The following is a 14058-nucleotide window of genomic DNA, read 5'->3' as shown; positions in this document are numbered from 1 at the left end:
TTTATAAATCCATGGATTTTTATGGAGTTTAATTGATTTGTAGAGATTCCATATAAAATTTTGATTCAATTCCCTTGAAATCTCACGAGGAGAGGTGAGATTTGTGGATGCTTAAAATACACTACGAAATCTCTCCAATTCCCTCTAATTCCTCAACTTTCTCAAATTCTTTAAAATTAATTTCTAATTGAATACACCTGGAATGTTATAAACTTCTTTAAAATCCTAATTGAATACACCTGGATTTCTAAAGATTTTAATAAAATATCTTAAAATTCTAATTGAATACACCTTGAATTTCAGAGAATCACTTAAAATCCTGATTGAATACCCCTAGATTCGTTAAAAGAATTAAAATCTCTCAAAATCCCAATTGAATACTGTAGACATTGAAATTTCGGTGGCATAAATGTTAGCCATTGCATTAAGATTACATTTGTAAACATTGAAATTTTGGTGAAATAAATGTTGACCATTGTATTAAAATTACAACCTTCATTCACTTCACCTACATCATACACTAAGTTCACCTACAACATCCACCAAGTTCACCTACATCATACACTAAGTTCACCTACAACATCCACCAAGTTCACCTACAACATCCACCAAGTTTCACCTACAACATCCACCAAAATTCACCTACAACATCCACCAAAACAAATGGATGGTGGTGATTCGTTCCCAAAGCCTATAAATAGGCTCCTCCATCAAAGAATCAAGAAACCAATTCACAAATACATTTCTCTACTCCCAAATTGGAAGAGAATTCCCCAAATCTTTGAAGCTTTGAAACTCTAAAGCTCTCAAGGTTCCCGAAGAATCAAGAAAGCTCTCTTCGTTCTTCGTTCTTCGTTCATCGTTCTTCCAAGATCAAGCCCCGACGGCCCTTGGATCAACCATCCACCAATTCAAGATCAAGCCCCAAAGGCCCTTGAAGAACTTCCACCAATTCAAGATCAAGCCCCGACGGCCCTTGAAGAAAGCACAATCGTTCATCATCCGTTCATCCAAGATCAAGCCCCGACGGCCCTTGGATCAACAAACATCAACAAATCCACACATCCAACCGTTCTTCAAGATCAAGCCCAAAAGCCCTTGAAGATCCGTTCATCATCGTTATTCAAGATCAAACCTTAACGGCCCTTGAAGAAACGCTCATCCTCAAGATCAAGCCCCAACGGCTTCTTGAAGATCCGCTCAAATCCACCTTCAAGATCAAGCCCACGGCCCTTGAAGAACGTTCATCCTTAGATCAAGCCCCAACGACTCCGTGAAGATCCGCTCAAATCCACCTTCAAAGATCAAGCCCACGGCCCCTTAAAGAAACTTCCAACAGTTCATCCAAGATCAAGCCTCGACGGCCCTTGGATCAACGAAACATCCACAAATCAACACCTTACGGAGATCGAATTAGAGGATCAAATTTGAGAGAGATTGTAACCCAAAATCATCAAACACAAATATTATTTTGTGCACGTTGTTCTTGTCTCTTTCGTTTCAGGAATTTTCCGTGTTCACAAATTGGCACGCCTGGTGGGATCATCTCTACCTTTCATCTCTTTCTCCGTTCAAGAAATTCGAGCACACTTCCAAAATTAATGGCATCAAGGAAGGCTCAAGCTGTTCCCACAACCAACACGAAGAACAAGAGCATCATTGCCGCAGGCGGCGCCATTTCAGGCATCGTAACTCGAAGCAAGGCAAGAGCTCTTGTTGCCTCCTCTTCCACCCCTACATCAACCCTGCCAAAGGAACAAGAGTACCCGAGGTACGAACCTGTGATCACCCTGGCCTCGCTAAAGGCACAAAGGGAGGAAAGCCCGAAGAAGTACTTCGAGTCTTTGTTTTCCGATGCTAACTTAAGCGACAGCACATCCATGCAAATTATGGCTACCGGAGCAACTTCAATCGATGAGCAGCTGGCTCAGATGAATGAAGCAATTGCAAGGTTAACCCGAACTGTGGAAGAAAAAGACTTACAAATTGCAGCACTCGTCAACCGACTGGAGGCGCAGGATGGCGAGAAACCCAACCCGAAGATTGATCATCTGAAGAAGGAAGACGACGAAGAAGACGAGCCCCCAGTGAAGAAAATCGATGTGAAGCCGGAGCCAGACCAAGCAGCGGCACTCATGGGATCTCTTTCTATCCAGCAGCTGCAAGAGATGATCACCAACACCATCAAGGCACAGTATGAAGGAAGCTCTCATGCCTCCACGTTGTACTCGAAACCTTACTCCAAGAAGATTGACGCCTTAAGGATGTCGAAGGGCTATCAACCGCCGAAGTTTATGCAATTTGACAGAAAGGGAAACCCAAAGCAACATGTCGCACATTTCATCGAAACCTGCAACAATGCAGGGACGGAGGGAGATTACCTCGCCAAGCAGTTTGTGCGCTCGTTAAAAGGAAACGCCTTTGAGTGGTACACATACCTGGAGCCCGAGTCCATCAACAGCTGGGAACAGTTGGAAAGGGAATTCCTCAACCGCTTCTACAGTACCCGCCGCACTGTGAGCATGCTGGAGCTGACAAGCACGAAACAATAGAGGGAATAACCAGTCATGGACTACATCAACCGATGGCGTAATCTAAGCCTCGACTGTAAGGACAGGCTCTCCGAGATTTCTTCAATCGAGATGTTCATCCAGGGCATGCAATGGGGTTTACAATACATCATTCAAGGTATCAAGCCACGGACTTTTGAAGAATTAGCCACCCGTGCCCACGACATGGAACTGAGCATCGCCCATCATGGAAAGAAGGAGCCAATCACCGATTTCAAAAGGGATGAGGTGTTTACTTCAAGAGCAGACAATAATGGGAAAAAGCTCGCCAAGGAAGATTTTACCACCAAAACCATCCCTATCAAGACCTCGTCAGCACCCGTCAAAATCTCCTTCAATAATAAAGCAAAGGAGATAAAAAGAAGTGAGCCTTCCCACACCCAAGATAGGTACAAAAACACTTTGAGGGAACTGGAGCAGAAGGTATACCCTTTTCCGGACTCCGACATGGATGCAATGCTGGACGACTTGCTGGAGAAGAAGGTGATTGAGTTGCCTGAATGCAAACGCCCTGAAGAGATGAATCGTACCAACGATCCCAAGTACTGCAAGTACCATCGTATCATGGGTCATCATGTGGGCAAATGTTTCATCCTTAAAGAACTCATCATGAAGTTGGCACAACAAGGGCGGATTGAGCTCGACTTAGAAGACACAGCCGCAACGCATACCACTACGATCGTGTTCGGGTCCTTTAATCCCGTGCCTCTTCAAGAAATACCTGACCATTCCTATCAATGTACAAGCTACATGGCACCTTCTGCACAACCATCATTGGGGGCAAACGACCAGGATGCACCTATCGATGATGAAAAAGGGTGGACATTGGTGACCTATAAGAAGACGAGGAAGCCAAGACCACAAGCTATAAAGCTAAAGGGGGAGCAAGCGAGAAAGCATCGTCGCCGCAATAATAGGAAGCCTAAAAGAAGTATAAGAGCTGCTAAGTCAACATATGCTGGGGAACCTATGGAGCAAGAGCCACGTATTCCCGTCTCCTTGCACGAATACTTCCCGGAGGACTTCTTCCAACAGTTCACTATCAGTGCATGTCACATGGTCGAAGTAGAAATGGAAGAACCCTCAAAAGGCAAAGCTGTCACCACTGAGGGGGAAAAGACTCTTACAACTGAAAAAAGGTCTGCCAACACACCTTAGCATCGAATGAGCGCTCCGGTTGCCAAAGGAGATGCGAAGAGCACTGGCAGCGGTCTTGGCAAGTCTCGACGACCAAGAAGTGCAAGAAAACAAGAACGAAAGCTTGAAACTTCGGCCATATGAATGTGCCACATGCTGTGCCGCCGAGGACGCAATCCACTTCACCGATGAAGACTTGCTGCTAGGATCCAAGCCTCACAACTGACCTCTCTTCGTCTCTGGGTACGTAAGGGAGCATAAAGTCAGCCGCATGCTTGTGGATGGCGGATCAGCCATAAATATCATGCCAAAGTCAACAATGACCACAATCGGCATCAAGGTGGATGAACTATCCCTAAGCCGTCTACTAATCCAAGGTTTTAACCAAGGAGGACAAAGAGCGATGGGCATGGTCCAAGTGAAGATGACCATTGGTGAACTCAAGTCAAGCACAATATTCCACGTGATTGATGCAAGAACTTCTTACGGTTTGCTTTTAGGAAGGCCTTGGATCCATGCAAATGGAGTAGTACCGTCCACCCTTCACCAATGCTTAAAATTTTACCGAGAAGGAGTGAAGGTGATCTATGGCGACACCAAGCCATTCACTGAAGCCGAATCACATTTCGCAGACGCCAAGTTCTACATGGATGAAGACATGGTGCCCGAAACTCTTCGAAAAGAGATCAAATCCATGGGCAAAGCAACACCTAAAAAGCAGCAGTGGCAAGCCGTGCCAAAAAAGTAAGAAGAAGAAGTTATGCCATCTTCAAGCAAAAACAACGATGAGCTTGCTAAACCTGCAACAACCAAAGGGAGTAGAATGCCCTCAAATGGACCAAACATACCCGTTTTCCGATACATCCTGACGTCTAGAAGAAAGAATGGTCAATCCCCGTTTGAAACTGCAGCAAGCAAAGCCGATGCACAGCGGCACATGGATAATGTAAAGTTGCTTAAAACAAATGCAATTCTGCCTTTAACACAACTAGGCGACACTAAGGTTGCAGGACCATCACAAGGCTTCATAAAAGGCCTGCCAAAAGGGGTAGAACCAAGCTTTCTCCCAACCAAGAGGACCGAAGAAGGTTTTGATCCAAATGCCTACAAACTCATGTCTAAAGCTGGGTACAACTTCACCTCCTCTGCAAATTTGGGAAAGAAGGGTTTGAACACCGTCAAAGACAACAAATGTGATCTCACTAAAACTCAGAAGAAGTTGGAGGAACATGGTTACGGGGTCAACAACAACAAAGCTAGACTTGGCTTCACACCAAATGCACCGGTGAAGATCTCCAGCAAGACAAAAAATGCTAGCGCTTAACACATCAGCGTGAGCATTATACAAAATAAAGAAGAGCCTCAACCTGCCCCCCAGACGTCAGTATTTGATAGAATGAATCGTTCAAGACCCAGAGTTTCGGCAACTAAACTCATTGGCGGTCAAAGCAGAACTTTCGTCTTCAAAAGGCTTAACACGTCAGCATCTCGAAGCTCTGTTTTCAAAAGGTTGTTGAAACCTAAGAAGCAAAGCAATACGACTAGCTTTCCTCCATGACAGTCAGTTATGGAAATACTTAAAGAAGCCAAAAAGCCTTCCAGAAGGAGAAAGACGACACCAGAAGTAGAAAAGATCGATCATTTGGCAGAAAAAGATGACGTTCGAAGTTCCATTCCTTCAAGAATGAAGCGCCAAACAATTTTGGAGGTTAACACAATTGGATCACTGAAAGTAAAAAGGCGCACCATCATCCATACTGGACAATCTTCATGCCAACAAACTCAAGGGGTCAACATCGAAGAAGAGGCCCAAGACGTCTTCCACATTACAATCCAAGAAGGTGAAGAAGATGAAATCCTCGAGGAAGATGTCATTACAGCGCCGCCACAACTCGAAGATGGGGGCAAGCCACAGTTGACGATCTCAAAGAACTCAACTTAGGCACAAGTGAGGAACCAAAGCCTATCTTCGTGAGTGCATTACTAAGTGCAGACGAGATAGAGAAGTATTACCAGCTGCTATTAGAGTACAAGGACGTCTTTGCTTGGACCTACAAGGAAATGCCCGGCCTCGACCCCATCATTGCTGTGCATCATCTTGCAGTCAAGCCTGGAACGCGACCAATAAAGCAAACTTAAAGACGCTATCGATTTGAGCTCATCCTGTAAATCGAGGCCGAGATTGACAAGTTGATCGAAGCAGGCTTCATTTGAGAGGTGCAATACCCCAAGTGGATCTCCAATATCGTCATAGTCCTTAAGAAATCTGGACAAATAAGTGTTTGCGTAGACTTCCGAGACCTCAATGATGCTTGCCCAAAGGATGACTTCCCCTTGCCAATCATTGAAATCATGGTGGACGCAACCACTGGCCATAAGACACTATCATTCATGGACGGCTCTTCTGGATACAATTAAATTCGTATGGCTCTTGAAGATGAGGAACTAACAGCATTTCGCACTCCAAAAGGTATCTACTGCTACAAGGTGATGCCCTTTGGTCTGAAGAATGCTGGAGCTACATATCAACGCGCAATGCAGAAGATCTTCAATGACATGCTACACAAGAACGTAGAATGCTATGTAGACGATGTGGTGGTCAAGACAAAGAAAAGATTAGATCACTTGAAGGATTTACGAGTAGTGTTCGAAAGGTTGTGAAAATACAACCTCAAGATGAACCCGTTAAAATGTGCATTTGGCGTCACATCTGGAAAGTTCCTTGGCTTCATTGTCAAGCATCGTGGCATTGAAGTGGACCAATCAAAGATCAAGGCCATTCAAAGCATGCCCGAGCCAAGAAACCTGCACGAGTTGAAAAGTCTACAAGGACGGCTAGCCTTCATCAGACGCTTCATTTCCAACCTTGCAGGGCGTTGTCAACCGTTCAGTCGACTCATGAAGAAAGATGTTCCGTTCGTATGGGACAAAGCATGCAACAATGCTTTTGAAAGCATAAAGAAGTATTTATCAAGTCCGCCTGTCCTGGGGGCACCTGTACCAGGGAAATCGCTCATATTGTACATCGCTGCTCAGGAAAGTTCAGTCGGAGCACTCTTGGCACAGGAAAATGAATCCCAGAAAGAAGAAGCGCTCTACTACCTCAGTCGAACGCTCACCGGCGCTGAGTTGAACTACTCCCCAATAGAAAAAATGTGCCTTGCCTTGATATTTGCCATCCAGAAGCTCAGACATTACATGCATGCTTACACCATCCACTTGGTTGCTAAAGCTGACCCGGTCAAATACGTCATGTCCAAGCCAGTTTTGACAGGACGACTAGCTAAATGGGCATTGCTTCTCAATCAATACGAGATCATCTACGTCCCAGCTAAAGCCGTCAAGGGACAAGCACTAGCAGACTTCCTTGCCGACCATCCAATCCCAGCCGATTGGAAAATCTCAGACGACTTACCTGACGAGGAGGTGTTCTACATCGACATATTCTCGACATGAACGATGTTTTTCGACGGATCTGCAAGAGCAGACGGAGCGGGGGCAGGAGTAGTATTCATGTTGCCACAAAGGCAAATACTACCTTATTCATTCCAACTAAGCGAATTATGCTCCAACAACGTCGCTGAGTACCAAGCACTGATCATCGGGCTCCAAATGGCGATCAACATGGAAATTACAGTCCTTGAGATATATGGCGACTCAAAGCTCATAATCAATCAACTCCTGACTGAATATGAGGCGAGGAAAGATGATCTCGTCCCATACTTCCGGCTGGCAACGCAATTGCTGCAAAAGATCGAGGCCGTAACACTAGAACACGTGCCAAGAAAAGAGAATCAAATGGCAGACGCTCTCGCCAACCTAGCCTCGAGCATAACGTTAGGAGAAGACGAAGCCACAAACGTGCCAGTCTGCCAAAGATGGGTAATCCCGCCTGTCACTGAAATGGTACTAAGTGATACAAATGTTATTTCCATACTTCCGGTCAACGTTGAAGAATGGAGACAACCGCTGATCAACTACTTGGAGCATGGAATACTCCCAGATGATCCAAAACACCGTTCTGAAGTACGTCGACGAGCGCATCGCTTCCTCTATTACAAAGGGACACTCTACCAACGATCTTTTGAAAGAGTACTTCTGAGATGCTTAGGCGAGGAAGAAGCCAATCAAGCCATGGAAGAAGCACACTCAGGAATATGTGGAGAGCATCAGTCCGGACCGAAACTTCATTTTCAGCTCAAAAGAATGGGTTACTACTGGCCAAGCATGGTAAAGGACTGCCTAGAACACGCCAAAAGGTGCCAAGCCTGCCAATTTCACGCCAACTTCATACATCAACCGTCTGAACCATTACACCCTACAGCTACTTCATGGCCATTCGATGCATGAGGATTAGACGTAGTAGGACCAATTGAGCCAAAGTCATCTGCAGGAGAAGCTTACATCCTGGCTGCAACAGATTACTTCTCCAAGTGGGCTGAAGCCATACCCCTGAAAGAAGTCAAGAAGGAAACTGTCGTCCGTTTCATCAAGGAACATATCATCCACCGATATGGCGTGCCTCGCTACATTGTCACTGACAACGGAAAACAGTTCTCCAACCGACTCGTGGACGAGCTCTGCGAGAAATACAAGTTCAAGTAGCACAAATCCTTCATGTATCATGCTCCGGCCAACGGTCTTGCAGAAGCATTTAACAAGACATTGTGCAACCTCCTGAAGAAAGTAATCGGCAGAACAAAGAAAGGCTGGCATGAAAGAATAGGCGAAGCACTTTGGGCATACAGGATGACATATAGAACGCCTACCCAAGCTACACCTTATTCTCTCGTATATGGCGTGGAAGCTGTTCTACCGCTCGAAAGTCAAATCCCCTCGCTAAGGATGGCTTTACAACAAGGCTTGACTGACGAAGAAAATGCAAAGTTGCGCCTTCAAGAGCTGGAAGCCCTGGATGAAAAAAGACTCGAAGCCCAGCAACACTTAGAGTGTTATCAAGCACGACTCTCCAAAGCCTTCAACAAGAAATTTTTCCCTCGTTCCTTTCAAATGGGAGATCTCGTCCTTTCATTGTGTAGGCCTATCATCACAACTCACAAGACAAAGAGCAAGTTCACGTCAAAATGGGATGGACCATACGTAATACAAGAAGTCTACACCAATGGCGCCTACTTAATCATGGCGGAAGACGGCTTGAAGATCGGCCCTATCAATGGCAGATTCTTGAAACGCTACTACCCCTGAAAGGCGACAACTCATGCTCTTTGTTCGCACGAGCCTAAACTGCATGAACCAAAGCTCCTTGCCCGCAAGAGCATAAACTGCGTACGGCAAAATCATCATCAAAATTACTGTTAAATTCATCACTCATTTGAACTACGTTATGGCTTGATCTCTTCTTTGGAAGGGTACGTAGGCGGCTCGAACATTCAATTTCGAGTTCAGTCATATCAAAATAAAAAATATATATATAAAAGTTTTATTAAAGAAAGTCAATTTTATTACAAAAGAATAAATAAATAAATACATATGTTATTATGTATTTACAAAAAAAAAAAAAAAACAAAACAAAACAAATGCATTGAGAGAAATAAAGTCCGTTTTTATTTATTTTTTCTGGAAATTTTACATAAATTTGCATTATACATACTTAAAAAAAAAAAATCAAATCAAATTTACAAGAGGGGATATTCAAGGACGATCAGGTGCCGCCTCACCACTCGGCAGAGCTCCAGAAATGAGAGGCGCATGAGGTTGACTGTTTGAAGCCACACCACTCGGCGGAACTCCACGAAGAAGAGGAGCCAAAGGTTGATCATTTGGAGCTTCATTACGCGGTACAGCCCCAGAAGACGAAGGCAAATGCTGCTGGAACAAACCCACAAACCTCTGATGATCAAGTAAAATCTGACCATCAGATTCCTGCATCTGGTCAATCTTCGTCTTCATGTTTGTCGCATAGCTATGTGCGAGCTTATGCAATTGTTTATTCTCCTGCTTGAGCCCTCTAATCTCCTGTTTGAGACTCGTCACTTCAGCCGCCAATAATTCAACTTGACGGGTTCGAGCAAATAGGCGTTGGGCCATATTAGACACAGAACCTGCACACTGCACACTGAGAGCCAGATAATCCTTAACAGCCAACTCATCAGACCGTTTGGAAAATAGTCTGTTATCTCTAGGAGTGACAAGGTTTCGGGCCACCACCGCAGCGGTCATATCATTCTTCACCATCGAATCCCCAACGGTAAGAGGACCAGTAAGGGATATGAAGGATGGGCGCCATATGTTATCTGGAGAAGACGGGACTACCTCTTCACCAAGGTTCAAATCAAAACGACGGTCGGAGGGTCCAGACATTTTCAAAGGTGTTGAAGAAAGAAGAGGTCGGACAAATCAAGATCTTAGAAGTGCAAGAAGGGAGTTTCTACAAGCGAAAATTCAAGTGTGCTTTGAAACGAACTGCGTGCCTCTATAAAGATCAACACTCGACGGGATTTCAAAGATCGAAGAGGCGAGCTCAGAATTCGAAAAGGCCAATTCAAAAATCAAAGAGGCAAGCTCAGAAATCGGAGAAGCATCTTGCTTTTCCAGACGCGTTAGCACCCGTCACGCGTAAACTCAGCTTTGCGGAAATCACGGGCAATTTGTTAAAGCGCCAATCCCAGATATCGAAGAGGTGCCAGTCTTTTTCAGCCTCGTCAGCACCAGTCACGTGCAAACTCAGCTTTGCAGAAATCACGGGCAATTTGTCGAAGCGCCGATCCCAGATATCGAAGAGGCGCCATTCTTTTTCAGCCTCATCAACACATGTCACATGCACACTCAACTTGACGAAAATTACGGACAATTTGTCAAAGATTTCTGATAAAGAAGAAAGCACGTGAAGCCATACTGATCAATCACGCATTGGTTGCCGACACGAGTAAAAGAATAGTACCTCTACAGGTACTAAAGAATTTCCTATAACTGTCCACCTTCACCCTCCATAGCAAGGCAGACATACATAACCTTTCTTTATCTCCGAGAACATTTCTTCATCTCCGAGAATGCCTTCCCAACGAAGCCTCTCGAGTCACTCAGTGTTTCTTATTCCTTGGGGTACCTCTGCAAACAAATGACACCAAAGCAAAAGTATCTCATATCACCAGGGTAGAAAGCAAGAGTATCTCATATCATGCGTTCTCCCTGTCCTTTCCTTTTTCCTTGTTCTTACCTACAAAGACAAGGATAAAGAAAACAATATGCCGGAACCTCCACTCAAACTCGGATGCCACATTTGCCTGGAGAACATATAAAGCAAGTGAAAATGATACCTTGCAGCATGTGGAGACAATGTGCAGAAGAACCAAGCGGAGAAGAATGCAGTCTTCACAGTCAGCTCAGCAGAAGGAGTCCGAGCTGAGGAACTCAAGAAGCTGCCACATCTGCCTGAAGAAACAAGCAGAGAAGAATGCAGCCTGCACAGTCAGCTCAGCAGAAGGAGTCTGAGCTGAAGAACTCGAGAAGATGCTACATTCTACCAGAAGAATAGATAAGACAAGGGAAAATGATACATTGAAGCATGTGGAGACAAGCACAACAAAGCACGTGTCGATTCATCCGCTACTTCTTCAAAATCAAAAGTATCTCATATCATCAGGTTTGCAATCACTCTGGGTGGAGGACTCGTTTTGACCCTCAAATTCTTGGGTCGACTTGCTAGGCGTTGTGGGCTGCATGTGCCGTTTCACCACCCTTGAATCAAGTCCTTAAAGATCAAGTCACCAACTGGAAGAAGAACCCATCAATCTTGAAGATCATACCGTTGACCAAACTGCTCAGGTGTGAATTAGAAAGATTGAACAAAGCAACAAGTCGTCACCTTCACCTCGTGCCTGCTTGCCATGTGTTCGAGTCAACCTTCAAGAATCAAGCATCAACGGCCCTTGAAGAAGTTTCCAGCCAAATTCAAGATCAAGCCTCGACGGCCCTTGAGGAAATCACAAGTCCGATTCAAGATCAAGCTTCCACCATATTTGAATCAAATCCAGTTCAAGAATAAGCTGTGGAAAATCAACAATTGGAGGAATCCAAAAAAATCCTCCAACCCAGTTCAAGATCAAAGCTGTGGAAAGTCAACAAAGCGCAAAAACAAATACGTGCCGATTCATCCACTACCAAAGCCAAAGATCATCTACCACATAAAGCTCCTTGTGGTCCAATTTCAACCTTCAAGATCAAGCCTCGACGACCCTTGAAGAAATTTCAAACAAAGTCCAAGAACAAGCCTCAACGGCCCTTGAAGAAATCTCCAGCCCAATTCAAGATCAAGCCTCGATGGCCCTCGGATTGACAACTACATTAAGGGACTTCAAAACGCATCTCCTACATGTAACAAGCACATGTATACAACGCGCCTTGAAGTGGGGGCATTTGTAGACATTGAAATTTCGGTGGCATAAATGTTAGCCATTGCATTAAGATTACATTTGTAAACATTGAAATTTTGGTGAAATAAATGTTGACCATTGTATTAAAATTACAACCTTCATTCACTTCACCTACATCATACACTAAGTTCACCTACAACATCCACCAAGTTCACCTACATCATACACTAAGTTCACCTACAACATCCACCAAGTTTCACCTACAACATCCACCAAAATTCACCTACAACATCCACCAAAACAAATGGATGGTGGTGATTCGTTCCCAAAGCCTATAAATAGGCTCCTCCATCAAAGAATCAAGAAACCAATTCACAAATACATTTCTCTACTCCCAAATTGGAAGAGAATTCCCCAAATCTTTGAAGCTTTGAAACTCTAAAGCTCTCAAGGTTCCCGAAGAATCAAGAAAGCTCTCTTCGTTCTTCGTTCATCGTTCTTCCAAGATCAAGCCTTGACGGCCCTTGGATCAACCATCCACCAATTCAAGATCAAGCCCCAAAGGCCCTTGAAGAACTTCCACCAATTCAAGATCAAGCCCCGACGGCCCTTGAAGAAAGCACAATCGTTCATCATCCGTTCATCCAAGATCAAGCCCCGGCGGCCCTTGGATCAACAAACATCAACAAATCCACACATCCAACCGTTCTTCAAGATCAAGCCCAAAAGCCCTTGAAGATCCATTCATCATCGTTATTCAAGATCAAACCTTAACGGCCTTTGAAGAAACACTCATCCTCAAGATCAAACCTTAACGGCCTTTGAAGAAACATCTCTTCGTTCTTCGTTCTTCGTTCATCGTTCTTCCAAGATCAAGCCCTGACGGCCCTTGGATCAACCATCCACCAATTCAAGATCAAGCCCCAAAGGCCCTTGAAGAACTTCCACCAATTCAAGATCAAGCCCCGACGGCCCTTGAAGAAAGCACAATCGTTCATCATCCGTTCATCCAAGATCAAGCCCCGGCGGCCCTTGGATCAACAAACATCAACAAATCCACACATCCAACCGTTCTTCAAGATCAAGCCCAAAAGCCCTTGAAGATCCGTTCATCATCGTTATTCAAGATCAAACCTTAACGGCCTTTGAAGAAACACTCATCCTCAAGATCAAGCCCCAACAGCTCCTTGAAGATCCGCTCAAATCCACCTTCAAGATCAAGCCCACGGCCCTTGAAGAACGTTCATCCTTAGATCAAGCCCCAACGGCTCCTTGAAGATCCGCTCAAATCCACCTTCAAAGATCAAGCCCACGGCCCCTTGAAGAAACTTCCAACAGTTCATCCAAGATTAAGCCTCGACGGCCCTTGGATCAACGAAACATCAACAAATCAACACCTTACGGAGATCGAATCAGAGGATCAAATTTGAGAGAGATTGTAACCCAAAATCATCAAACACAAATATTATTTTGTGCACGTTGTTCTTGTCTCTTTCGTTTCAGGAATTTTCCGTGTTCACAAATACACCCCTATAAATCCCTTGGCAATCCTACTTCCATTAGAATTGATCGAATCAATGCTCTTCTAGGCTAAGAGCCAACTGGCCTGAAAAAATAACCTTGGGTTGGAAGTCAAGGCCTTCCAACTCAAGATATCATTTCTTGGCCCAAATCCTATATTTAAAGCCCAAATCCTATATTTAAAAAACACCAATGCCTGTATAGGTCTTTTGACTTCAATACGTGGCCAAGTGAATTTTGTCCAATGCACATCAAAAGTACACATTTAAGTAACATATTTCAACTAAAGTTATTTATCTGCTCTTGTTCAAATGTGTAACTGTACTATAAAAGAACATTTTGTGGCCAAGTGGCATTGTTCCATAAATGTTTGGGCTGCCTTGCGAGCCAGGTAAATTGGACTTGTTTCTTGAAATTTACATAGGACTTTTGGACTTAAGTATCAACAAAATATATCTGTAAAAATTTACCCGAGTTTCGATTCATTTGTTCACTAA

General features: G+C 44.3%; 2 long non-coding RNA genes across 2 annotated transcripts; both read right to left on the bottom strand.

The window, feature by feature from the left end:
• Positions 1 to 395: 395 nt before the first annotated feature.
• On the bottom strand, positions 396 to 13335 carry LOC126621569 (uncharacterized). Its single transcript, XR_007623089.1, has 3 exons — positions 12872 to 13335; positions 597 to 832; positions 396 to 552 (listed from the first exon to the last, which is right to left on the bottom strand). It is a non-coding gene; the product is annotated as an uncharacterized LOC126621569 (long non-coding RNA).
• On the bottom strand, positions 12099 to 12623 carry LOC126621570 (uncharacterized). The gene is made up of 2 exons (XR_007623090.1): positions 12301 to 12623; positions 12099 to 12233 (listed from the first exon to the last, which is right to left on the bottom strand). It is a non-coding gene; the product is annotated as an uncharacterized LOC126621570 (long non-coding RNA).
• Positions 13336 to 14058: the final 723 nt, after the last annotated feature.

Source organism: Malus sylvestris, chromosome 5 (assembly GCF_916048215.2).
Source record: "Malus sylvestris chromosome 5, drMalSylv7.2, whole genome shotgun sequence".
Taxonomy (NCBI): domain Eukaryota; kingdom Viridiplantae; phylum Streptophyta; class Magnoliopsida; order Rosales; family Rosaceae; genus Malus; species Malus sylvestris.
This window is presented reverse-complemented; position numbering and strand designations above follow the sequence as displayed.